The following is a 26,277-nucleotide window of genomic DNA, read 5'->3' on the forward strand; positions in this document are numbered from 1 at the left end:
GTCTCAATTGCCTTTCTTTAAAATTAACTCGCAGTAACAATAATTTAGGCAAATATAATTCCAGTGTCTTTCTTCAGCTGGGGAGAAAAACAACTCTGGATAAATCCAAAGCCAGACTTTGGGGCTGCTCCAAGGGCTATAATAAAAGGAGTTTCCCAGAGTAACACTTGGTCACTTTCCAAACCTCAGGCATCTTCCAGCTAATCCTCCATTAGGATGTCATTTGTTTGGTTCACTTCAAAGATCTGGCTACTTTCTTGCATTTTTCTGAAAACAAGGAGTTATCTGTGGAAATGATTTTGTCAGGCAATTTGGCAAAGTCACTTAAAATACTCATCAATTTCAGTACTTTAATTAAACCCAGGAAGTCCCTCTGCCTGATGTGATTCTTCTCTCTGGGTGACAATTTATCTCTGCCTTCAGTGGGACCCAATGTTGCAAAGGGACAAAGGTGAGGAGTCTTTGGCCTGGAGTTAGCTAAATATGTCTTGGGATTTGGGCAGTACCGACTAATCTGCTTTAAAAAAAAAGTGAAGGACAGATGCTTGGTGTATTGACATAGGGGCTGACAATCTACTCACCCTACCTCGCCCCATAGAGCATCAAATGACTATAGCCAATGACAACTTTGGGGAAAATAAAGAGTCAGCGTGGTGTCTGAGTAGATTTAGCTGCTAAATTTGACATCTTTGTTCTCTGGGCTATCGGTCTGAGTTTTGTTGGGGGATCCAGCTGACAATATGATTGTGGAGAGTTTCTAGAGGCTGGTTTTGCTGGCCTCAGGTGTCATTCCCAGGGATGACAGCCACTGTCTTGAGGAGGGGGGAGTTGAAACTTGGATTAATGTCATCCAAGAAGAATGCCTTCAATGCCATAGAATCTGACAGCCCGTGTATAAGCCGGACAGCCTGCGGTTCCCCCCAGCACCCCTCCCTTAGGTGCTGTCAGAAGACTAAACCAGGAAAGTGAGATAAACACAGAGACAAAGCTGCTGCATAGGCGTAAAACAAAGGTCACAAAAGGAAGCAGCTATGTGACTGCAACACTCTATATTTAAGTAAAACGTGGCATGGGCAGCACGGTGTGAAACCAATCTCGTTCTCTTGCCCCCGCGCCCACCAAGTCTCCTCCCGTGTCCTCAGTGGACAGCCCCATGTGCACTGTTACAGGTTGAACTGTGTTTCCCCCTAAAAATACGTATATTGGTGTTCTATCCCCCCAGGACCTCAGAATGTGACCTGATGTAAAGAGAGGGTCTTTGCAGGGGTTATCAAGTTAAAACAAGGTCACTAGGGTGGGCCCTAACCCATAAGACTGGTGTCCTTAAAAAGGGGGCAGGATTTGGAGATAGAGCAGAGGTACACAGATGTGAAGAGAAGATGGTCATCTACAAGCCAGGGAGAGAGGCTCTGAACAGATTCTGCCCTAATAGCCCTGCCAACTCCTTGATTTCAGACTTTGAGCAGCCAGAACTCCTAGACCACAGATTTCTGTTGAAGTCATGCAGTTTGTAGTACTTCTTATAGCAGCCTGAGCAAATGAAAACTCCCGCCACCCAGACATTTCCACTCTCTCTGTCTTAACCTACAGCCAAGCAGTGCTTGGTTCCATTAACTCCACTACTTAATATTTTCAGAATCCGTTCACTTTTCTCTACCCCATCATTAGACGTTAGTTCAGAGCACCACCATCTTTCACGTGGGTCACCACCAGAGGCTTCCAGCAGGTCGGCTGGCCTCGATTCTTGCCATCCTCCAATTCTTACAGTCACCAAAGTGGTCTTGCTACAATGCAAATCTGCTTCTAAATCATCACCATCTACCTCCTGGCATCAGGGTAGAGAGAGTATCATTGGCCTGTACACCCCAGGCCCTTCAGGATCTGACCCAGCCAGCTTCTCCTAGACTTTTATCTTGTTCTTTTCCCCTTCCTCAACGCCACGCTCCAGCCTTCTCTGGTTTCCTCAGCCTGACTGGCTTGCCCATCTCCATGCATTTGTTGATGTTATTTTCCCAGCTGAGAACATCCTTCTCCTTGCTCTTCCCCTGGCAAAATACTGTCCAGCCACAGCCAGGTGTCATCACTTCCAAGGGCTTCTCGGGGAAGTGTCCTTGGATCTTAGGTGGGCTGAGCTCCCTTCCTGAACTTCTTCAGATTCTGTGTTCGGCTGTGTCCAAAGACCCGCTAGATTGCACTCTGACAGCATCTTGCCTGTGAATAACTTGGAAGCGGGGCCTGTCTTGTTTGCCCTCGTAGCCTCGTTTGTTTTTTGTCTAGCACAGTGCCGGGCACATAGTGAGAGTTTCATACGTAACTGTTGCACGGGGTAAATGTTTCAATATTTAAAAGCAGATGATACTATTTCTATAACACTCTAAATGCTATAATTTAAAAATAATCACAGTATCTTCCCCCTCCGCAATTTAGTTTCCTTTATGAAGCAGTGAGCAAGTAATAGATTAGCTTGCCCTCAGACAACATTGATACAGCAGATTCCCAGTCTCTGTTTGGTACACATAACCAAAAACACAAATTCACACATCCTCTGCTAATCCATCTGATTTAAGACTAATTAAGACCAATCTGATTGAAGTCAATTCAGTGCAGTTCTAACAAGCACATAAGTACCATGAGTACCTCTGTATCTGCTGTCTACTAAGTAAGGCATTGAAGGGTGGGAGTGAGGAAGGCAGGTGGTATGGGGAAGACTGAAGACACTAAAATGAACGACCAGGTCCCTGTCTTCTGCGGAAGCTCACAGATCAGCGGGAGAAGGTACCTCCTTCTCTGCAATAGTCAGTTAAGCTGCTACATGGAACTGTGTACAGCAGACATGACAGAAATGTTTTGTTTTCAGGTTCTTTTCTAAGTTTTAAGGAGAATTTAGGGCTGAACACCCAGGTTTTCATGAGCAAGGAGTGAAGGATGTTCAAAGACATCCCTGGGGTCAGCTTTGTTATGGGAGGTGCCTTGAATCCGAATTTGCTGGGAGGCCACCCTGGGGGAGCTCTCGGTCAGTGACTGATATATCATCATGGAACCACCCAGGAACACGGCGGTAATTCTTTAAGAAGAAGCTTGTTCACATGGCAGAGGCAGACATGAGGCTGCTTTTGCAGCCAAGTTTCTTACAGGGAGTCTCAGGAAAGAAGAGCATCATTTCAGGCAGAAGATTTAAACTCCTTTTTATTAACCTCTGTGGCTTCCCTATGGAACGAGCAGGGCTCAAACAAGAACTCGACGTGACCCTGCACTTAAAAGGCCCTCCAGCCTCCCCTTTTAGTTGATTTTCCACCACTTCTTCCTAAAAACCTCATGAAAACAGGTCACACGTGACTTCTGATATGTGATGCTTCTGCTTGAAGGTTGATACAGAAATACACACAGCATGCCTGCTTCTCATCACCAGGGAACACCTCGAACGCTCCCCAGAAGTCAAGGCTGAGGAAGCAGCAACAATGGACTCACAATCAGAATCACTCAACAACAATCTCATCGTCTGTCCCTCCGTTTGCTTGTGTTAACAGCTGATGTTGTATGCACGCTACTGTCTCCAAAGAATTGCTCAGCAATGGATCAATGGGAACACTGTGATCAACCAATAATATATAGTATAAAAATAACTACACTGACAAGAGAGAGCAGTCCCAGGAACTCTACCATAACTGTGTTCTACAAGAATTTTAAAGTGCTGGGGGAAGTTAACTAGGTGCTAAAGGTAAGGGCAGAGTTCTTATCTACAATGGGGCACCTACACAATGAGCTGCGGATCTAAAACTTTATTACATTACAGTTACATGAGTTGCTAAGAGGCAGATTCCTGGGCTGCTACTCAGAGCTACCATGCCCAAATCTGATTTTTAAACAGGAATCCCAGAGGTTTCTGATAGAGGGGGTTCTGCTGACCGAGCCATGAGAGACAACACCGCGAATATTTATTCATGTCGGCTTTTGTTACCAGCTCATACAACTTCCATGTAATTCCTATCATATGAACTCAAGCAACTCAAAGAACAGACTTTAGAAATCACAAACATTCAAAGAACAGCATGATTACAAGATAAGCCTTTAAAGTGAAAAAAAAAACCAAAAACAAAACACAAGTAGAAGAACAATCCTGACTGCTAATGGTAGAAGAAACAAGATAGTCATGAGCTATAGGTGCCGTTGAAATGAATGGTGTTGCAGCGGCATCTGGAGGGCCGAGCCAGATCAGGCAGTGAAGCTCCTGCCAGGTGTCTTGTGGTGGATTCTCTCCATCTCCCCAAAAGAACTGATCTGGCTGAATGAGGTCCAACATCTCAAGGAGGATTAGGGGATGAAAGATAAGTCTTAAGGATAAGCAAGAAATGCTGATGATTTAATCCACTGGGAAACAGTTCCTCTTAAAACTAATTTTTCTTTTCTCCTGACTTTTTGCACAAGACAAAGAATTCGTCTGCTCCCTCTATTTCTGTTTGTTTGGATACTCTTGATTCTCCAATGAACCTGGAGCAGACTTAAATGCATTTTCTGATTTACCAGGAAGAAACATTCTGACAGGGATTAAAGGCAGAATTAAATTCTGTAATCAAATTAGGAAGTAGTTTTCCAGATCAAGCCTTAATTTAGGATGGTACTTGTTATGGACTACATGTTTGTGTCCCTCCCAAATTCATATGTAGAAACCCTAATGGCCAATGTGATATTTGGGGATGAGGCCCCTGGGAGGCAATTAGGTCATGAGGGTGGAGCCCTCATGATGAGGTAAGTATCCTTATAATAAAAAGCTTCCTTCCTCTTTCTGCTCTCCACCATGTGAGGCTATAATGAGAAGATGGCTGTCTGCAAACTAAGAAGAGGGCTCTTACTAGATACTGGATCAGTTAGAACCTTGATCTTGGACTTCCCAGCCTCCAGAACTGTGAGAAATTAATGTTTGTTGTTTCAGCCATCAAGTTTATAGTATTTTGTTACAGCAACCTAAAATAATGAAGGCGGTGACAGATGCAACACAAAACAACACACAAAAGTCAAATAAAAGAGTCTTTTATGGAAATAAACACTGGACTCAAACTTCAATTAAACTGTGAATTACAAAAAGAATTTTAAAAATAATGGGAGAATAAAGGTATGCGAGGGTGTAGTAAATAAAAGAAACCAACTAAAATTTCCCTTAATTAGCTTAGAAGATAGTATGACTGAAAACCAGTTTTTAAAAAAGCTAAACTAAGATTTTTGCTATAGAAAGCTACGGAAGAGAAAGGTGAAAACCAATTTAAGCATGGGACTTAAGTCAATATAAAATCTATACTATTGAGATTTCTATGTCAAAGCACATACCCCATAGAACAACTAGGTGAAAGGTCAACAAGGAAATAGAAGACTTAAACAGCACTATAAACCAACTAGACCCAAGAGACATCGATGTAACGCTTAGTAACAGGTTATATATTCTTAAGAGCACATGGAACAAGGACAGACCATTAAAAAGACTCAATAAATTTCAAAGATTTGAATCATGCAAAATGTGTTCTCTAACCACAGTGAAATGAAATTAAAAATCAATAATAAACAGAAATTTTGGGACACCTTATGTATGTGGAAATGAAACAACACATTCCCAAATAACCCATGGGTCAATGACAAGGAAAATTAGAAATACTTTGAGATAAATGAAACCAAAGGTGTGACATAGCAAAACTTACGAGATGCAGACAAAGCAGTGCTTAATGGGAAATTTATAGCTGTACATCACTATATTTAAAAAGAAGAAAACTTTCAAATCAATAACCTAAACTTCTACTTTAAGGAGCTGAGAAAAGAACAGAAAAACTAAGCCTAAAGCACGCAGAAAGAAGGAAATAGTAAGGAATACGGTGGAAATTAGTGAAATAGGAAAAAACAGACCTAAAATAAGTAAAGAGACTGAATTAATAATAAAAATAATTTTTTAAAATCTTTCCCAAAATAAGAACCCAAGTTCAGGCGGTTTCACTAGTAAATTCTACAAAACATTTAAACATGAATTAATACCAGTTCTTCACAAACTCTTCGCAAAAATGTGGGAGAAGGGAACACTTCCCAGTTCATCAGGTTATTACCATGATGTCAATACTATCGAAAGGAAAGAAAACCACATCCATATCTGTTATGAATATATATACAACGTCCTCAACAAAATACTTGGATCAAGTAAAGTATAAAAGGGATTATACAGCATGCCCAGCTGGGATTTGTCCCGGGAATACCAGGTTGCTCTAAAATGCGATGACCGGGGCGGCGCTGAACACGGCCAAGACTGCGGCGGCGGCGGCGCGGCTCTGCGCGGCGGTGCTGGGCCCGCGGGGCGGGGGCTGCCGGGCGCCGGGCGCGGGGTCCGCTGCGCGGCGCGCGGCCCGGGCGGCTCCCACTGTGGACACCTCAGGTACTGCCCCTGTCGCCGAAGTCAGGCCTGCCCCGAGCCGGCCAGCGCTGGGCATGCTGGCGGCAGGGGGTGCAGGGCTGGCTGACGCTCTGCTTTCCGCCGTGAGTGCCAGTGACCTGCAGCCACACGGCCCCAGCTGTCCGTGGTCCCACCATGGCCTCCTCTCGTCCCTGGACCACACCAGCATCCAGAGGGGTTTCCAGGTGTACAAGCAGGTGTGCTCCTCCTGCCACAGCATGGACTTCGTGGCTCACCGCCACCTGGCAGGCGTGTGCTACGCAGAGGGTGAAGCTGCGGCCCTGGTTGAGGAGGCGGAGGTTCAGGGCGGCCCCAATGAGGATGAGATGTTCATGCGGCCAGGAAAGCTGTCTGACTGCTTCCTCAAACCATACCCCAACCCTGAGGCTGCACGAGCAGCGAATAATGGCCCCTGCCCCCTGTCCTCAGCTGCCTTGTGCGAGCTAGGCACAGCGGTAAGGACCACATCTCCCTGCTCAGGGCTTACGGTGGGAAGGCCTCTACCTCAACCCCTATTTTCCGGGCTAGGCCACTGCCATGGCCCCACCCATCTACACTGGAGTCCTGGAGTTTGATGATGACAGCCCAGCTACTATGTCCCAGCTAGCCAAGGACGTGTGCACCTTCCTGTGCTGGCATCTGAGCCAGAGCACGGCCATCGCAAACGCATGGGATTCGAGGTGTTGATGACGATGGGCTTGCTTTTGCCCTTGGTCTATGCCACGAAGCAGCTTAAGTGCTCAGTCCTGAAGGGCCAGAAGCTGGAATAGCCACTGCCCAAGTGACCCTGCCCAGTGCTTGCTTGCTGTCCTGCCTGAACAGGTCCTCGAGCCAAGGAATCACCCTGGGCCTGTTCAGGCCTCAGCTGGACTTCTTGGCCACGCCCCTCTTCCTCTGGAACAAGAGGGGAAGGGGCAGGAGATATGGTTCTAGCACCAGATTGTTCAGTGCCCATCATGGAAATAAAGTTTCTCAACATAAAAAAAAAAAATCTGATAACCAATTAATATAATACTCTATTTCGATAGATTAAAGGACAAAAACCATATGACTATGCTAATAGACTCAGAGAAAGTGTTTGACAATCCAACACGTCTTTCATGATTAGAACACTAAACAAATCAGTAATATAAGGGGACTTACTCAACTTGATAAAAAAAATCTTAAAAAAAACCCCCACAACTGACATAATATGTAATGGTGAAAAAATGGATGCTTTCTCTCTAAGCTGAGGAACAAGACAAGGATGTGTGTTCTTGCCACTTCAGTTCAACATTGTACTGGATGTTCTGGCCAGGGAAAAGGAAAAAAAAAAAAGCAATAAAAGACATCAAAGTTGGAACAGAAGAAGTAAAACTATCTCTATTTGTAGATTGCATGATCTTGTATATAGAAAACTCTAAGGAATCCACAAAGAAACATCAGAGAGAATGAGTTCAGCAAGGCTGTAGGATACAAGATGAATATAAAAAAATACCAGTTGTATTTATATGTGTTAGCAATGAACAATCCAAAATCAGGTTAAGGAAGTAATTCTACCTACAATAGCTAAAAAAAGAATGAAATCCTTAGAAATTAATTTAACAAATGTATGACTTGTACTTTGAAAACTACAAAATATTGTTGAAAGAAATTAAAGAAGACAAATAAATGGAAAGATATTCCTTGTTCATATATCATAAGGTGAAATATTATTAAGGTGGCAATACTCCCCAAATTGACCCAAATATTGACACAATACCCAACAAAATCCCAGCTGGCTTTTCTTTTTTGAAGAAATTGATGAGCTGATATTAAAAAGTCACATGGAAATGCAAGGGACAAAACAGCCAAACAATCTCGAAAAAGAAGAAAAAGTTTGGATGAGTCACTCTTGCTGATTTCAAAGCTTGCTGTATACCTTCAGTAATCAAAACAATGTGGTCCTAGCCTTAAGATAGATGGATAGTTCTATGGAATAGAATTGAAAGTACAGAAATAAACACTTCCATTTATGATCAACCGATTTTCAATAAAGGTGCCAAGACAAGTAAAAGGAAGAAAATAGTCTAGACAACAAATGGTACTGGGACAACTGGGAATCCACATGCAAATAAATAAAGTTGGATCTCTACTCACATTATACCAAAAAAAAAAAAAAAGTCTCCAAATGACCTAAATCATAGACCTAAATGCAAGAGCTAAAACTATGTAACTCTTAGAGGAAAATATAGGATTAAATATTCATGATCTTGGATTAGGGAAAGCCTTCTTAGATATGACACCAAAAGTACATATGACAAAAGAAAGAAGATAAAGTGGAGTTCATAAAAATTTTCAACTTTCGTTTTTCTACGGCCATAATCAAGGAAGTGAAAAGATAATCCATTGATTAGGAGTAGTATTTGAAAATCGTATATTTGATAAAGAACTTGTATCCAGATACCTAAAGAACTCTGACAACTTAATAGTAAAACAATAAACAACCCAATTAAAAATTGGCAAAGAAGGAAAAGAATCTAAATGGACATGTCTCTAATAAAGAAATATATATCATTAATAATCACGTGGAAAGATACTTAACATCATTAGCCATTAGGGAAGTGCAAATAAAAACCAGAGTGAGACACTGCTTCGAACTCAGTGGGATGGCTAGAATCAAAATAAACAGATAAAGAAATGCTGGTGAGGATGTAAGGAGATTGCTCATCCACTGCTTGTAGGAATGTAAAATGGCATTGCACCTTTAGAAAACAGTCTAGCAGTTACTCAAAATGTTAAACATAAATTAACCATATGACCACATCTATTCCTAGATATATTTCTCAAAGAAGTGAAAACATATACTCACACAAAAACTTTTGCATGGATTACTCATAATAACCAAAAAATAGAAAAATCCCACAATCCATCAACTAGAGACTTAATATATAAAATAGTCAATGCAATGGAATATTATTCTACAATTAAAAATGAAGAACTGATATATGCTACAACACAAAGATCCTTGAAGACATTATGCTAAGTGAAAAAAGCCAGATATTAAAAACTATAGATTGTATGATTCCATTTATTTGAAATGTCCAGAGTAGGCAAATGTATAAAGACAGAAAATGGTTTTGCAGTTGTCAACATCTGGGAGGATTTGAGGGAGATGGCGAATGACTGATAATGAGTGCAGGGTTTTTTTGGGAGGTGATGAAAATGTTTTAAAATTAGTTGAGGTGATGGGTGTACAACTCTGTCAGTACACTAAAATGACTGAATCATACAATTTAAAAAGAAGCAAGGTGCATATTTCATCACCCTTCTTATATCCAGAATATCATTATCAGCTTCTCTATAGAGCTGCCTGATACCTTGATGAAAAAGTTCTTTGGGAGTCAGCGGCTTCAGTTTCCAAATAGAGGCTGAAAGGTGGGGTTTGGAGAGTAACCCCAAAGTAGTCAAGCAGAGAGGAGAGTTAATGGGTCATCAATTGTGAGTATGTGTGTGTGTATATAATGCGCTCGTGGGATTTTTAAAAATGAATACTGAAAAAGTTATTAAAAGAGGAGTTAGAACCATCTTTTCATTATCTTTTAGATCAAGTTAAAGTTGGTTTAGAAGTTAATTGTATTATTTAAAAACTCAGTTCATCTTTTTACACTTAATTACTTTGGAACTCAATATGTTCATCCTCAATAAAGGTGTTTTAAATGAACTCGCTGGTTTTCTTAAGTTCTAAATAGGATAGTTAAAATGATGTCTAAATTCCACAAATGAGGAAAAGTAAAGAGGTTAGAGGTAACAACTGTGAATGACCTAGTCTGGTGAGTTTCAAAGTCTTCCTGACCAAAGAAGGCCAAGAGACATTATTCTAAAAACAAACAAACAAACAAACAAAAATGAAGATGAACAAAACAGAAGATGCACATATAGACCCTATTATATACTGCAGTATGTGCTGCTGGAAACTCTTGTCTTAGAATCGAAGAAGATGATCCTTGAGTTTGATACGAGCTATGATTTTCATTTAAAGGACTTTAATGACTCCGAATATATGAGATACTTTCAGTATGGTAAGTAAGGTTTATTCCATGACCCCATTCTCTATAAGCTTTGTTACTCAGTCTCTCCCTCCCAACACCTGCTTAGTATACATTGAGGCTTAATGGAAACATCACTATTTCTCACACATCTACCCACCTGTGTGTCTTGGCTCCTACTCTTCCCTCTGCCTGTAGTGCCCTCTCAGGGTTTTATTTTCATCTATCAAAACTCCAGCCATCACTCAAGGTTTATCCTCAACACCACTATCTTTCAGGAAGCATCTCCTGATTTCTCCAATCAGTGCCATCTCTCCCACCTGTGAACTTCATGCAGCACTCCCTTTGAACGTCTCTTATCTAATCTAGGGTCTCAGAAAGTACATATTTAAAGTGTCCCTTCCCAAGTTAGCAAGGGGCTTGGTTTGGAGCAGGCGCTCAAGTATTTGTGAAATGCGAAAGAACGCCATCACTTCTCTCTGACACAACCAATGTCATTTCTCTACAATCAAATTTTATGAATTCATTTCCCCATATGAAGACAAGTCTTCTGATGGAACCGCATCTAAATCCTGGCTTAATTCAGATAAGAGAAGTGAAGTCCCTGCTCTTATTTCTTCCTGTTTTTCTTATCCTGCTGTGTTTATCTATGCTGCCGAATTACCAGCACTGAAAGCCCTGTTAAAGTCTCCCACTTTCTCCCATTCCTCTAAATGGTAAAAAATCCATTGGTAAAACTGATAAAATGGTTTCTTATCATCCTCATGATTAGGTATCCTGAGTTAATTTGCAAAATGGGGACTTGTTGTAGGGGTAGGATGTTCTTTCTATGGTTATTCTGAGACAAAGAGAAAAAAATCATTTAGTATAAAATTGAAACAGTTTTGTATGAAACACTATAACAAGTAAAACAAGGAAAGAAAAATGTGGAGATGTTCTCACTGTGGGTTAATTCTAACTAGAGGAAAATAACAAAAGAGCTCATATTTATTGAGTGTCCCCAGTGTGCCCAGTACTGTGTTAATTAAGCACTTTTCATGTATTACCTCTTTTAATAGTTAAACAACCCTATTTCAGGTCCTATTATCCCCCCCCCCCATCTTGGAGATGAGGAAACTAAAGTAGAAGCAAGTTAAAAAACTTGTTAAAGGTCACAGAGAGCAAAAAGGTGACTGAAATAACCCTTCTAGTATGGCTTTTACTGCTAATGTATTGTAATATTTTCATTTAGTTAGCAATCCTTTATACCAGTGCAACAGAACATGTCAGCTCAATCCGAGCTAAATTATTTCAAATCATCCCTTAATATGGACTTACTAAAGTTTATATGAAGTAAAGAAAAATTTCAAAAGGAATCTGCTTAAAAATGCTTTGTACATTGTTAATGTGGAAAAATGTGCAAAAAAGGCTGAATAGAAATTCATTTCTAGAATGATCGATAAGTTTTAAACTTAATAAACAATTCTTCGTTTCACTTACTAACAAAGAAAGGCAATTTTAGTTTGCAGGTTTTAACTAGTTCAGTGTCAGTGAGCCAATGTCTGAACCCACAAATTGATAATATATGATACTGCTTCGAGGCCCATTTGTAAAGCAGAACTGAAACACTGTCTCAAGGAAATGATGTGCTTAAATTGTAGACATACACATGTGCACACAGGCACACACACCTACCCACCCACCCATGCACACACACACACAACATCCATCCAGTCTGTTCTTTTATCCACAAGATCAACAAACTTTTATCTGCAGTTCTCGTAATTGCTGCTTTTCATTTATATATCTGATCTTTAGTTTTGCTTGTTTTTTTTTAAATTTCCAAACAAGCTTTGATATCAAAATATACTTTGTTTTTCCTACCACTTCACTCAGCTCAGACAGTACCTGAGCTAGAATGAGGTTTTGGTGCACTTGTTTTTTGTGAATGCACACAGCAAATCCAAATTCAGATTCCACCAGGGACTATGTGCTTCATACCATACATGCTCACATGCACAAAGCAAATACATAGAGCCACCTGCAAATTCCAAACAAGTTTTCATTTATGTCAATTATGAACTAGAAACTGTCCAACCCTGGTGCCTCGGCAAGTGCACTGCTCTTCTCAAGGAATTGCTTGTAAATTCATTTCCGCTAGGGGAGTGGCAGAGGCACACCACGGAGCAAGAGGTGTACGCAGTGCATTTGAGTTCTGAGAACTGAACGATCCACAGGGAATTATTCAGCAATCAGGAATAAATATCAGTGGGAAAGGAACGAACTTTTTGCTCAGTAAGTGCTCAAGGATACATCACTCAAAACGTATGCAAACCAAAACAGCAGCATGCATAAACCTCAGACATAAACATGAAAAATTAGGAGGTATCTCTGGGAATGGTTTCTATCTATCTTAATGCTTTCCCTTCCTTGCTCTGTGCCACAGAGCTGTAGCCTCCAGATGCCCGGGCCATGGCAACAGTCTACTTCTAGTCTTTCCAAAGCTCCTGCAAAGGGGAGGTTCTCAGAGCGTTCCCTGGCTGGCTGGCGCTCTGTGCTTACTTCCGCCCCCACCTCCCGGCGGAGATGCTGCTCCCTAGGCACTGACTGCTGCCCTAGAACACGGCCGCATTACACAGGAGTTGTATTTTTTTTTTAATTACTGAACTCAGGACTGTATTTTCATGAAGAACATTATCTCACTATCAGATTTTTTTTTTTTAATTCTCTGATTCTGGCATAATCACCCAGGAATGCTACTATGCAATCAGCCAGCCTATTCTAAAAGCTGTATCTTTTGTTTCATGATGCTGTCGGGAGAGAGGAGGCAGGCTGGAGAAGTTTTGAGGTATGATGCAAAAAGAAGAAACAGGCAGAAAATATGTAACCTGCAAATTCACATATTTCACATCCAGGCAGGATTTTTCCATTTAGTTTTCTATTAAAAGCTGAGTAATTGCAATATGAAAGCGTGAACACAGATTGAAAAGTAACAACTAACAGCATATCATTCCGTAAGGAGTTGAAAATGAAAAGTAAATTAACTGAGCGTTGGCAAGTATCAATATCCTGGTAATATAAAACCCATCAGAACTCATGTGTGTAATACTGCCTCAAACAACTCACTGGGAATGGAAATAAAATGCATTAACTTAATGTTTGAAGATTTTAGGGTCAGGGAATTGGTATTTGTTCACAGCAAAAAGGCAGTGATGACTCAGCTCTTTCCGATATATGTGAAATTTGTCACACTTATCATCCATGTATCATTATCTTACGGTTCCTGCAGGGATCTTGGCTTTTAATTTCCTGAACACACTTAAAACCTCAACTGCAAAGTCAGATGCTATGGTATTTCATTTTAAGGTTAAAAAAAAAAACTGTTCAAAAATGGAAGGCACTCTTTGTTTACTTGATCACATATCTAAGGAAATTTAGGTAGATATGAAAGATATTGGTCCAAAGTCTCTTATCAGGATAAAGGAAATTGCACATGGCTATGGACAGTGGGAACCAGTAATATTAAGGGTGACCAAATGTACACTCATGTTTGCTCGTATTATCTAGAGAACTTGCCTCACAAGTGAATCAGCAGGAAAAGTAAATTACCTTTAAAATGGAAAGTTGTGAAATGAGAAAATACAAATGAGAAATTAGTAACAGTTCTGGCCTAATATGACTCATGTGCAAAGAAAAGTTGATAATAATACATGAAATATGGGGGTTGTTTTAATCACATGGTCTTCAAGAGGGTGTTCAACATTTGAATTGTTTATCTGAGAGTTAAATACATGTTTAAAATATATTTCTGCTTGGTTAATTTGTTTTAAGACTGAACAGCAAAACAATAATTATCCCTTCATATATGCAAGAAATTCCTAAACATTTGCTTCAAAGCTGGTTTGAAAACAGTGGGAGGAAAAGAGATATAGTTTCCTAAGGAGACAAAATCTTCTGTTACTAACCAATTGTTACATTAAAATGTCTCTAAAAGTTAATTTTAAAAATCAGTCTAATTCCTGCCATGTTTCTTTGATCAAATAGATGACTAGAAGAAGGCAGCTAGCCACGGCAGTTGGACTGGGGCATCTTCCCTTTCTTCTGTCAGCAGCCACCCTACCCTGCTTACCGGGGTGGGTACCAGGAAGAGAAATGGTGGATCTCCATGGGAAAATCTCCTGAGGTATACTCCAGCAAGTAATTTCAATGATGAGCAACAAAAATTTCCAAGCATCACAGAAAGTTCACATCTACCACAAATACTAACTGGGTTCCCAGCCAAGAGATACAGACATTAAGGTAGACTACTCAGGTGAAAACTAAGGACATCAATAGGATGTGATGGTTAGTCCACACCTCTTCATTGTTAATGGCAGGTGGCTTGGAACAGAGAGGATGAAGACGCAGGAAATTGCCAAGATGCTGTGTCATCTAACAACATGTTAGGGTCACTGTGATACCCTCCGTTTCCCCATATCACTGTCTTAGTTGGAAAGGGGTACCCACAGTGAACCAAATGATAAGAAATTGAAGTAAGCTCTGAGTACTTCCCACCCCCATGTGCTCCAAAGCCTGCAGGAACTGATTAAGAACCAGGCTGGGATTCAGCTAGAGCCGTGAGCAAATCAGTTGACTATACTGAGTCTCAGTTTCCTCAACTCTAAAATGTGATTTAATAATGGCGACCTTAGAAAATTGTGGCGAAGATTAAATTAAACCAAGCGTATGAAGCAGTTAACAGAACACAGTGCTCAGAGAAGGCACTTAACAAAGGAAAAGTGCCTTTATTATTGCCATTATCATCTTCAGCAAATGGAGATGTTTGCTCCTTGGTGAGCTGGAAAGAGGAGGCGGGAGCAGCCCAGAGCAGCCCATCTTTCCTGCAGGCTGGAGTTCCAGGCAGTGCCCAGGGTCTAACAGGGTACCAGGTTCCTGACCTGGAAAAGTGTCTGTTCTCGGGCACACGCAGGCTGCACCGCAGTCCTCGCAGGAGGAGGGATGACTGCAAACTACATGAGCCTGGAAGGCATGATGTGTGATGCGGCTTCATCCAGAATGAGAACAGAATTTTCTGCTTAGTAATTTTTTAAAAAATAAAATCTCATTAGGAAACTCCTGGGACAGAATTATGAGGCTCGAACACCGCAGTAAGAGAAAGCTCATAACTCGTTTGACTGAGAAAACACTGTGAGGCTTTCTTGACTTTCCGGAAATAAGTAGAAAACTGGAGGGAGTTGAGGACTGGGAATCAGTCACCAGTTGTTGACGGCCTAATGAGGGAAAAAGCAGATGCTTTATCATACGACTAATTCATTCAGCTTGTGAATGAGGAGAGAACATGAGTTTTTGGTTAAAGGATGACATTCTGTGTTTACTGAATTTACTGTCTGCCCCGCGCTAGCAAGCTTCCCTGGCTGGTCACCCATTCCGAAAACTGATGCTTGCTGGCGATCTGGCGAAGGGGTCCTGGCAAGGAATGTTACAGACTGATCACGGGCCCAGGACCGTGGGTACCCTTGGTGGCAGTCCAGTCTCTGCCATTTCATACGAGTTGACTTGGGTAAGAATTACCCTCCGTGAGTTTCCGTTTTCTCATTTGTAAAAAGGGGATACTAGTAGCTATCTTACTGCATTATTTTGACATTTAATTTTTTGTAAGGTTTAATTTTTGTAATGTGTACAAAGTACGCAAAGTAGTAACCTATAAGTCTTTTCAATTATGATGACGCGTTTGTATGTTCACAGGGGATTTCCCTGAATTTACGAACCGAGTAAGTGCCCTCTCCCTTCATTCTTTCTCAAGGCACCCTCCTCCTTCCCTCAGCACACACTAATGCACAGTTACTGAAGCATCTTTTCCCCCAGATGATACCTGTCTGAGGGCAGAGATCATGCTTGTCTTGTTCATCACTGCTCTGCAGGGCCGTGCCCACGACAAAGAGTCGGCACCTGGGATGAGATGCTGTGGGATGAGCGCCCACTGACCCCAGTCACTGACCAGCCCACCCTGGACATCAGAGAAGCGTCGTCTCAGGTGCTCCAGGATGGCCTCCTTTGACACTCATGCTGTGGATTTAAACCCTCACAGAAGGAGGTAGGCTCAGTTCTGTTACTCAGACAAGAGTCAATGGGTATTTGTCAAGCCCCTCTTGTCTGTCAGATGAGGTGGATGTGAGGATTCAAAAGGAGACTCAGTTCAGGCTTTGCCTTGCAGAAAGTCCGTGACTCAGACTCTGAGTCCAGGAGGCAGTTGGAGGGGGGCATATGAATGACGCTGGATGCACTGGGGTAAGTTTCATGGGATGCCGCCCAGTTGGAGCTCCACGCCCCGAGTGCTTTCCATGGGCCAGGCGCTCTGTCTGGTGCTTTGCATACTTGCCTCATTTCCATTTTCATAAACATCTTGCAGGAGGGACTACATTAACAGAGGACGAAGTACAAGGTCAAAATGTTGAAATAACTTGCTCACGGGCACTTGGCTCAGATATAGCAGAATCCAAACTTGAACGCAGACCTGCGTGACCCCGATTCCTCAGCTCTGAGCATTACCACATGTTCCTACTTCCCCGGCTTGTCTGGGGAGTGAGGGGTGCCGTGCCAGTGAGGGGTGCAGAGACCAGCGCTCCTGGAGTTGAACAGTGCTGCTGGGAGCAGAGTAAGATGATGTAGGATGGATACTGGGGTCTATTACTGAAGGGCAGTGAATGCCAGTATCTCTACATAAAGTTTAAGTAGTGGAAGGAAACTCTCCTCTTGGAATAGTGATATGGTTATGAGGTCTAGCACGATTTGGCTTGGGGGAAAGACTGCGGGACTGGAGAGGACCTAGGGAGGATTATACACCAATCACCTGCCAGAAAAGGACAATTCTTGTGTTGTTTATTTCTTCACGATTCTCAGCTTAGTGCTGGAGATCTAAGAAGATATTAAAGAATAATTAAATATACTTAAGTTTAGAAGGTTATTCTGCACTCATCAGCACAAATTCATAATGAAAAGAAGAAAATAATCTTTACCAGCAAATTGGCCCATGTCTATTACCATTTGCTTTTTCACAAAGCTTTTTTTTTTGAACATTTTCCTATCTGTCCAGCAGCACTACCGTGAATACATGCCCTGCGATCTCGCCCTCTGGGTGGGATCATTGAACAACTGTGCTGCTGGGCACATCCAAAGAACAAAACAGAACCCTTGAACATATATAAATGTTGAGGGGGACCTCAGGGAAATATGTGTGTGACATCCATTTCATTGTAAATGAAAACTGTGTTCACATAGGGAAATTCCGGTGCATATCACAGCATTTTAAATATAAGTGGTTGGAAGGCTATTTTAGACGGAGCATTAAGGGCAAGATGAAATATGTATCTTAGTTTTTTATCAGGATGCAGAATACAAGAATCCAGGCAGCTGGCTCCATAGCTCAGGGGTTAAGAGCACTGGTCTTGTAAGAATCCCGTACATGTGAAAACAGATCTTGGAATGGCTAAAAGTCAGGAAGAAAAATGTATTATAAAAGCATAAATTATGCTTCTTTTTGATACGATATTTTCAATGCTAGTTATTTCAGTGAAATCTGGTGGACTTTTCATAGCTGTTCAATTTCACAAACATGCAGTAGACACATATTACATGCAAAGCTTGGTGTCAGATGTTGTGACAATCCAAAGATGAGGCAAGACCTTGCGGGGCACAGAAATCACTGGGACAGAAGCAGACCCCAGTAAGGGTTTGAGAGGAAAAATAAAAAACATGCAGCCCAAATATCTGATGATTTAAACTGAATCCTTCCCTTTATGAGAAATGTAAAACTTCTGAAATTCCAACCTCTTGTTGAAATTGTGGCACAGTTTTATTTCATGGGCTCTAATAAAAGAGCAAAATCCTTTTCTTGAAATGGCCAAGCGATTAACCTTGAAAATCGCAGATGAACAAACACAGCTCATTACTCTCCCGTCACTGAAACTTTGGTGAGTTGAGGGCTCTTGGCCTAACTCATTTATGCATATTCTAGTCACTAGGAAAGGAGCAGAAGTTACTGTAGAATTTCGTGATTCTGGAAATGCTTTTCCCAAGTCAGCATGGAACGTAGCTACCACAGGGGTGTAGATGGGGCAGCAGCAGAGACCTGGAGCGAGCCTCCAGTTCTCACTAATGACTTGGAAGCCCAGCAAAGCTTACCAAAGTTTGGGAATTACTGAGGAAACATAAGCCATCACAGTATGACGTCTGTACATTTATTCTGATTAGTAAAGTTTGGGTTAAATGATTTATCAACCTATCTCGCAGTACGCATGCTGAAAGTAATGACGTCTTTGCAACATGAACCTTCCTTATACCACAGGGTTAGTAAATCTTTGTTGAAAAGCATGCAGAAGCTGCCAGGATGATTATTTTTATTTTCTGGCTGATGCCTGGCAGAGCCAACAAATAAGTGGAATGAAAATTCTCCACGAGCCCTGAGTCCACTGAATCTTTTGTTCAAGGGCTCCGAAACTTTTCACTATGTTCTTTGTCATCTTCTTTTTTTAATAAACCCAACAATAAATATCTACTGTCCTTCTATCAGGGAAGACGCTGCTTTGGTGTGGGAGTAGATGACAGTAGCTGTTTACCAATGAAGAAGACCAGTCAAGGAGGGTCGAGCTGCATAGCAAGCCAGGGCACCAAGTGGCAGCTCATCTGTGCCTCTTGGATTTCCCACGAGTTCCATACGCACTTGTATCCCTATGAGTCCTTGCAGGACCATAAAGGCTGAGGCGAGGGAGAGGGGTGAACAGCAGGGGCTCCGAAGCTGCCTGGGTTCAAATCCTGCTGCCACCTCTCGTTATCTGTCAACTTGAATAAGCTAATTGGCCGATTGTGCCTGTCTCCCCATCTGCAAAACTGAGATGAAAAGGGATGTGAACTTTAAGTAAGGTAATACTCATAAGCAGGGAGGGAAGACTGTGCCTTGCACATGGTATGAACTCAGTAAATGTCAGCTATTATTATTCTTACTGAGAAAGAAGCAGAACCAAGTATGTTCTAAATACCTGGCTGGAATTGCCCCAGATTCGTCTTCCAAAGCCCCAGATGCACAGAGCGCACGTGCCTGCAGAATGGAAGGACGAGCTATTTTGGAATGAGAAACTGGGTGCGGTGTAATTTCTTTGATGCAAACTCTCAAAGGCAATCAAATCTTGGCACTAGCAGTGTGAATACCAACCCTAAGCCATTTTGCAGAAGGATAAACAAAGAAACGTAGCCCTCTCAGCTACAGAAGTTTATTCCATATATGATAGATTCCATTTGAAGATTCCACACACTTACGCCCCTCCTCCAACTTTATATCCTTTGCCATTCTTCTCAGACTGTTTCTCGACACTTTGCCACCACTCCCACCCCTGACCCGTCGCTTCTCTCTCTCTCTCTTTCTCTTTCTCTCTCTCTCTCTGTCTCTCTCTCTCTCTCCCCTTGCATTCTCTGCTTATTTCTTGAAGATGCCTGCTTGGAATGGTCTTGCCTGCCTTTCAGCTCATCTCCACTCTTGCCCCACCTCCACTGTCTGCTCACAGCAGCCAGGAGACCTTTCAAAAAACAGTTGCTTCACATCACTCCCCACTCAAAGCCTTCTTCTAGCTTCTTGTTGTGCTTATAATAAGTTCTAACCTCCCAGGTGCTCCCGCCCCACCTCCCTCTCTGATGACTACCCCACCCCCACCCCTCAGCTCCTGCCTCAGCAGCTTTTCCTCTGGTCCTCGACGCTGCTACGTTGGCTCCAGCCTCAAGGCCTTTGAGTTTTGATTCCCTTTCCTGGAATTCTGTTTCTCTGCTCTTCCTGTGGCCAGATCTTTCTCTCCATCCAAGTTCCACCTAGGACCTCACCTCTCCTGTGGCCATTCCCAGCCACCTTCTCTAAACCAGCCCCTGGTGCCTTCACCCAATCAGTCTCTGCCATTCTCTTGCCTATTTTTCTGTCTTCTTTGTTTCCAGCAATTATTAGCCTCTGATGGCCCTTGTTCCTTTCTCACTTACTTGTCTGCTGTCTCTCCACTCTCACATACATGCTCTACGAGAACAGAAACTGTGCCTGGCTTATTACAGTATCTCTTGCACTTACAACACAACCTTGCCCGTAATCGCCCTCCGTAAATACTTACTGAACCAATGCACGAATGAGGGAGGGAGGGAGGGGATACACAACTTTAAGTAGTTCTTTGAGGTCTGCCTTAAGTGTCTCTCTTTCTCCAAAGTCTTCTCTAATGGCTTCATCTAGTCTGAAGTCTCCATGCATTTGGTATCACTGCTCAGCACTTTCTCATAAACATACCTGTCCTGTTTCATCTGGAGAAATGTAAGCCTTCTCTGCCCCACTGGCTTCTAACTTCTTTGAAAGCAGCAACCTTGGCCATCCCCAGTGAAGCTGCAAGTCCGGAGTAATCAGAGGTTCATGCACTTAACTTCGAGGGGAGGCTGCTCGAGCCTTGCTAAGGGTCTACATACTCTTATTTTAGGCCCAGCTGCGGCATCTAAGCGGATTCTGACAACAAGAAATGATAGCTAAGAATAAGCGATAAGGAAGACAGTGATACAAGAAAAAAGTGGATATGAGAGGTCAAAAGGCACCCACGTGTGTGAGGGAGGTGGCATTTCACGGTGAGGTCCAACACCCTGCCTGCCTCAGAACCATGAGAGCTGCTTCACTGAAGCACGTGGGATCTTGGATGTACTGTGACTCATGATCAGTTTAAAAGGCACAGGAAAGTACGATGTATCACAGAAACGTTTACAATCAAAAGAAGTCCTTTGTGGTATAAGCACTTAAAGGTATAGGTTTCAGCTGTCAAAACTTCTCCCTCTTTGGCTGGGGCGCCTTTTCCCAGTGAGGTCAGATAAATAAGGCATTCTTGTTGTAAGCTTAGCACATGACTGGGCACGAAATTTTTACTGATGTAACTTTTTCCTTGGGGAACCAGCCTAGCATGTGAAGTTTAATCTCCACAGTCACTAATTTACATTGCTAACGGACAACAACTGGATCTGATATTTGCTGGGACAGCGATGGGGCTTGGTGGTTGGAACTTCTGCACTTTCCACTCATGTTTCTTTCTGGGATGTTGAGACCCTGCCCTTAAGCAAGAAATGAACTCCCTGGATGGCAACACCAAGCAGAGAGGTGGGAAGAAGCAGAGGGTTGTTCTCATCCCCAGATTTGAAGCAGACCAGAGGGGATGTCTCCTCTTCTCAGAAGCGGCTTCTGTGGCCAGCAGGTGCAGGATGGTATGAAGGAAAGGGCACAGGGCTAGGAGGCAAAACTACTGCAAGAGGAACTGACATTTATTATTTCTTTTGTTCTAGGAACTATGTTGAGTACTTTTTGACTGTTACCTCACTTAATATTAAGAATAGTTCTGGGGAAAGGGAGTGGGAAGGGATAAATTTGGGATTTTGAGATTTGCAAATGTTAACTACTATATATAAAAATAGATAGAAAACAAATTTCAACTGTATAGCACAGGGAACTGCAGTAACCGTTAATGAAAAAGAATATGAAAACGAATATATGTATGACTGGGACATTATGCTGTACACCAGAAATTGACATACTGTAACTGACTATACTTCAATTTAAAAAAAGAATAGTTCTATCGATCTTTTCTATTACCAGCACGACTGCCATCATCATCATCATCATCATCATGATGTAGAAGACGGAACTGAGGAAAAGAGAGCTTAGTGCTGGACTAAGGTTAGCCAGCTAGTAAACAGAGGAGACAAACCTCAAAGCCAGACTTTCCCTGCCACTTTCTAGCTGGACGTCTTACACATCTCATAAACTTTCTGGACCTCAGCTTTCTCATCTATAAAATGGGAATAAATACACCCATACTCTCCCTCATAGAGTCGCATGGAGCTCAGGTGGAGACGCCCTCAAATTCCTGCGGAAACTTTTATCCGACACAAAAAGGTAAGCCCTACATATCTGACTTTGTGGATGATTTCTATGTGAACACTCACGTGACACGCAAAAAAACTCATGTTTTTCCTCAAGCCTAGGAAATCCATTTACAAAAGAAAAATGTACCTGGCCTTTACACAACAAGTTCACTTATTTCTTGTCCCCACATCAGGGATTTCAACACGGATTTCAAAATTGTTCTCTGACTATGAACTTCTAAGAAAAAGTTATCCTGCAGAGCTTGTGCTCTGAGGAAACTCCAAATAAAATACAGATCTTTTAAATGAATGAGGCTATTCGTAGTTCCGTGGGTTACCGGTGCATTTTATTTGCTCTCATATTTCAAACACTTTCCCAAAGGCTTTTTTCTCCTTTTGATTCACGTCAGCCTGGCATGTTGGACTTAGTAACAAACTTGAGACAAGTCATGCACCCCTGGGTCATTTAGTTTTGTATCCTGTTATCCATAATATATAATAGGACCTACTTCAGAAGAAAACCCTACATTTTTAAAAATATACCTTGAATCAACATTTTTGGCAATCTCCAGGGGCGGCTAGAAATATGCTAAACCTTTTACTTCTATTCTCCATGCAAATAAGCAGCTAAGGAGAAACTGCTTGAGAAATGGTCAAAGGGCTTCTCAAAACTAGGACCTCTCCATCCATGAAGGGGCCTCCATAATGCATGGTCGGGCTTGGCTAAAGCCATAGAGACCAGAGATTAAATCATCGCTCCATCCCTTCCTCAGCAATGTGAGTCTAGGGAAAAGAGTCTTTTCCCTACCTGTAAAATGGAAATAATGACATCCTGTAAATTGCCTGTCACTTGTAGGTGCTCATTAAAATGTTAACAAAAAAAGGAGATGTATTCATTTCTTTTGAAAAGATTTGATGGATTATTATGTAAAGGCTATCAGTTAAGCTATAACTTAAGGCAGCTATAAGAGAAGACCTCCGTAGAGTCATTTCTATCCAGAACATCCACCCATAAATGATGCAGTTAATGTGACATCAGACAAGTCCTTAGAAATCGAGAGAATTTATGAAAACACCCTGTAAGCCATTAGTACATCCAAGAGGATGCAATGAGATAGGTTTAATGAGAAAGACTATTGAGGGCGGGGGTGAGAGGTGGTAAAAGGTACAAGTAGGAAACAGGTACGCAGAAGAAAAGAGGAGTTAAAGTAAAAAGTGAAGGGAACAAAATCCACACGAACGTCAAGGTTGGTCATTTAAGTGATAAAGAGGAGGCACATGGGGAAAAAGAACCACAAAATCTTAGGACTACAGGGTGGGCACAAGTTCATGAGAACTCAGGTGGCCTTACTGGGGGGAACAGGGCACCAGCAGCTGGTGGTAGTGCGACCAGAGGGATGTCTGACAGGACTAAAGCCTGATGTAGGTTGTTTAGTTAAAGCTTTTGGATAATCATGGCCACTAGGAAGCTGGGAGGAATGCAAGCTGTTGTTCTTGTAATCAGATACCAAAGAGCCTGGTATCCAACTCAACAGAACAGAGAAGGAAGCCCATCCTCACGGTACTCATGGCTCGCTCCCTTGCACTGTGCATCAGATTGTCAATGGCAAGATGGTTCTGTCTCTCATTAGAGAGAGTGGGTGGTGACCTTGCACACTGGAACATGGCACCTGCAGGCCACCCATCAGAAGAGCTTGTCATCAAAGCATGGCACCCCAAACCACCATCAACCCCATGGGTCAGCTTGACTATATATGCAATCTGAACAAAAAATTGTTCTGGTTCTGAAAACGTGGCCCTGGCAAGTCCAGGAAGCCCCCACCAAACTAGTTGCCCCCCTTCACCCATCCTATTCAGAAATTCTAGAGCTGCTGTTAGAGTGTCTCAGAAAGTGAGATTTGGAGGGTGGGAGGAGAAGGTGGTGGAGTTAGGTTCCACAGGGTATTTAGAGGGGAAGATGCCACGGACCATGTACTGACCCAACATGGTGAGGCTCTCCCCACGAATCCTGTAAAAAAGAGAACATGTTAAAATGTAGTATATTCCTTATCAAAAAAGCAGTTGCCCCATGAGAGCTGTGATTGGTAAGGATGACCTGGCAAACACCACTCTCATAAGTCTTCGCGCACGAGCGAGCTCTCCACCACCCGGATCCCCCTTCTGTCCTGGGCCACACACACCGATATGGCCCAATGCTCTCCCTTGTTCTAGGCTAATCAGTAAAAAAAAAAAAAAGTGGGTGTCCATTACCCCTCTGGGCCCCAGGAATCTGGATGTCAAGCATGAGAACACAATAGCTGGGGGTGGGGAGCTGGTCTGGGAGTCTGACCAACACCGTTGCTGTGTAACAGTAACACTATTTGAGAACGTGCTTGTATGCATATCAGGTGTCAGTCTCAGGGGTGAGGCTCCACGTGAATGAGGTCATATTTATTTATTCCATCTAATGCCTGATCCACAACCAAGGAGTACTTGAAACGGTTCCTAATGAGAAAGTATGTCTTGTACCTTGGAATAAGATGTGGGAATAAGCTTGCCTTTATAAAGGACTTAATTACTACTTCGTTATTTGGGTTACAAAGGTCTTGTTCTTTTCTTTCTTCATTCACAGACCGACAAAAGAGAGACCAAATTCAACAACCATGGAAATCCTGGGCCAGGAAGTACCACCATCATGTTCGGGAAGAAAAGCAATTTGTGTTGCGGACAGAATGCATTTCTCTCCCATTAGAACCACAGCCTGTTAAAAGCCTGTCAGGAAATAAATAAAACACGTTTTGTTCAGTTGCCCACATCCCTGTACTCAATTCAACAGATTCCAGCTTTCTCAGAAATGCAGTCTAAGGTGAAGCCAAAGAGGACACACAGGCTGGGGAGGGGAGGTGCCTCAGAGGAGCCTCGACAGGGACCCTCGTCCCTCAGCACTCTCTCTCCACCACCCTCTTTTGAACTCACATGATATTAAAATCAGATTCACTCAAGAGGGTCCCATGCCTGAAAAAATCCCATCCTTCCTGCCCAAGAGCAGCGTTCATCTCACCAGGGAAAAGCGGGAGTGAAAGTAAAGAGCATGCAGAGTACATGTGGACATCAGGATGCTCCTTACTCCTAGCTCCAAAGGCATACTATAAATATGAATGCATGCTTTAACACGTATGCTTTTTCTAACACTATATTTTATTTTAAGCGAGCTCTACTATATATTTTTTTTTCCTGTAAGCAATCCACCTCACCCTCATTTAGAAGCACTACCAAAATAGAAAGCTTTCTGAAGCATACTGTGGATTTTGGCAGCAAATATCAAGGATGGGGAAGGGGGGCTGGGTTTTATGGTAAAGCAATCTGGGGTACTACTGCAAAATGCACAGGCAGTCTTCCGACTAAGAGCCTCTGCCTTATGAATAATCCATAAATACTAACAGAATACCCTAAATGTCATCTACAAGTTCAGAAACTAAGTCATCTTCTCCACCACCGTGTGCCCACGCCCAGCACAGTGCCTGACCCACTAGATATTGCAAAGATGCGTTCCGTCCAAGTCTGTCCCATTGACTAAGGGAAGAATGAGTTCACACAGAGAAGTGAAAAAGGTCTTGGTTTCATGGTTCTGAACACCTAGGGCTCAGGGAAGACTATTAAATCACTCTTTTACTCTCTTGTGCAGGTGTGCAAGTTAAATATTTGGTATCCAAAAGTCCCTGCCATTCACACCCACCCCCAGCTCCGTGGATCCCACCTCTGATTCTTTCTGGTTCTAGCACTGAGTCCTCACTGTGACGGATGCCCTGCTTATCAATGGGTGAAAGGAGGATCAACCAGGGAGAAGGGGCCCCTGCTCCTCCTGTTTTTGCTCAGGGCGTGGCTGCAGTGCAGAGCAGGGATGTTGTGTCTCTGGCATCACCGCCTGGAAGTGGGAACACACATGACTGAGATGATGCTTTATAACTA

General features: G+C 42.4%; 1 protein-coding gene and 1 pseudogene across 2 annotated transcripts in view; one reads left to right on the top strand and one right to left on the bottom strand.

Annotated features, from left to right (window-relative positions):
• Window positions 1–26,277, bottom strand: part of FAT3 (FAT atypical cadherin 3) — a 481,838-nt gene that overhangs the window by 244,500 nt on the left and 211,061 nt on the right. The gene's annotated exons all lie outside the window — the stretch shown is intronic.
• Window positions 6,250–7,194, top strand: LOC102538759 (cytochrome c1, heme protein, mitochondrial pseudogene; annotated as a pseudogene).

Source organism: Vicugna pacos, chromosome 10 (assembly GCF_048564905.1).
Source record: "Vicugna pacos chromosome 10, VicPac4, whole genome shotgun sequence".
Taxonomy (NCBI): domain Eukaryota; kingdom Metazoa; phylum Chordata; class Mammalia; order Artiodactyla; family Camelidae; genus Vicugna; species Vicugna pacos.